The sequence below is a fragment of the Taudactylus pleione genome, unplaced genomic scaffold (genome assembly GCF_031769625.1).
Source record: "Taudactylus pleione unplaced genomic scaffold, aTauple2 ptg000179l, whole genome shotgun sequence".
Lineage (NCBI taxonomy): Eukaryota > Metazoa > Chordata > Amphibia > Anura > Myobatrachidae > Taudactylus > Taudactylus pleione.
In genome coordinates, this window is record NW_028284581.1 from 8,518,547 (window position 1) to 8,520,747 (window position 2,201).

Here is a 2,201-nt window from a genome sequence, read left to right on the forward strand (position 1 = left end):
TCATAGAAGCTAAACCTCTTGGTCCTTCTCACTCAGCCCAGGTGGCAGAGTTAGTAGCACCAACTAGAGCGTGTGAACTGGCAGCAGGCAAATCTGCTAACATTTACACTGACTCGAGGTATGCGTTCGGGGTTGTGCACGATTTTGGGGCTCTATGGCATCTGAGAAATTTTATGACAGCAGCAGACACACCAGTTGCACATTCCCGACACATAAAACATCTTTTAGAAGCAATCCAACTGCCCAAAGCGGTGGCAGTAATTAAATGTAAAGCCCATACATGTGAGAATGATCCGGTGTCACTGGGCAACAACAGAGCCGATGAAGCAGCAAAATGGGCAGCAGGGTTAAAAATGCTTTCTCCCACTGAAAAAATTATGTCTTTCCAAACAATTGATATGCTGAAATTAATTGAGATGCAAAATTTGTGTTCAATTCAGGAAAAGTCCATTTGGAAGTCCAAGGGATGTGGGCAAGAGTCCACCGGGCTCTGGAGGGATGGACAAGGAAAGCCAGTAGCCCCCAAGGCATATTACCCCAGCCTGGCTGAGGCAGCACACGGTCTGACTCATCTGGGAAAACAAGGCATGTGCAAGTTGGTGAGAGCATACTGGTGCGCACCAGGTTTTTCTTCACAAGCAGAAAAGATAGCAATGTCCTGTCTGACCTGCTTGAGGAAGAACATAGGGAAAGCGATCCCTACCGAACTGTCCCACATTCCACCGACTGATGGACCTTTCCAGGTGATACAAATTGATTTCATCCAATTACCATCCTGCAGGAATCTTAAGTATGTATTAGTGTTCACTGATGTATTTTCTAATTGGGTTGAGGCCTACCCAGCGGCCACTAATACTGCTGCGTTTACTGCCAAGAAAATAGTTCAGGAATTTGTATGCAGGTACGGTATCCCTAAAATCATTGAGAGTGACAGGGGTACTCATTTCACAGGTGATGTTTTTCAAAATATGTGTAAGCTGATGGGTATTAATAGCCGACTTCACACCCCCTACCGACCGCAAGCCAGTGCCTAGGTAGAGAGGATGAACGGGACTATTAAAAATAAGTTAAGTAAAATCATGGCAGAGACTGGACTAGGATGGCCAGAAGCGTTACCTTTGGTCCTACATAGCATAAGGACCACTCCTAGACCCCCTCTAAATCTGTCCCCATTTGAAACACTGTTCGGTAGACAACCTCATTTGATTATAAGTGCACAGAAAGACTTGAAGGGTAACAACGAGGTAACTGTAAAGTAGGGATGTGCAGGCTCGGATAGGTTCGAGTTTGCACGTTGAGTTCGGATTTTTCCCTCCAAAAAAACGGAATTCAGAAAGAGGCAAAACGTCATCTTTTGTCCAGGAATGATGATGTTCGTCCATGCAAGATGACGTTTTGCCTCTTTCTGAGTTCCATTTTTTTGGAGGGAAAAATCCGAACTCAACGTGCAAACTCGAACCTATCCGAGCCTGCACATCCCTACTGTAAAGTATCTTATATCAATGAGTAATCAGTTAAAGCAACAGCAGCAGAAACTGAAATTGTTGTCCCATGATATGCCTGAAACTAACTGTCATGATGTTGAACCAGGAGAATATGTTATGATCAGAAATTTCTTGCGTTCAGGTTGTTTGACTGATCGGTGGGATGGTCCATACCAGGTGCTGCTGACAAGTACTACATCTTTAAAGGTGGCTGAGAGAGATACCTGGGTCCATTCCACTCACTGCAAAAAGGTCAATCAACCGGTGGAGAAACAAGTCGGAGACAAGGCTGATAGCGTGGACCTGTCGCTCGCGAGTTTGTTCCGGGAGGATTGAAAAGGTCGTAGTGAGATACCTGAACTAAGAGAAATTCTGCAGCTAAAATGGGAGTTTCGTAAGAACCATAACGCTTCAGTGGCTGAAGTAAGGGAGAAGATAGAAGGATGGGTTTCATGGCTGAACCCAGTGAAATAGTTCTCAGGAATGGGTCCAGGAAATGATCGCCAGTATAGGCAAATTTTTAATCCTTATACAGATTGTCATCATAATAATTGGCATATGTGTCCGGTGTGTTCCTGTTGTGTTGAAGTGTGGAAAATGTAAAAATAGAGTAAAACGAAAGAATAGAGTAAAACGAAATAATTAAATTATGATGGTGGTCAGTATGAATACCGAGGTAAATACAGAACTGCATTACAACCCTGAACTAGGAAATAC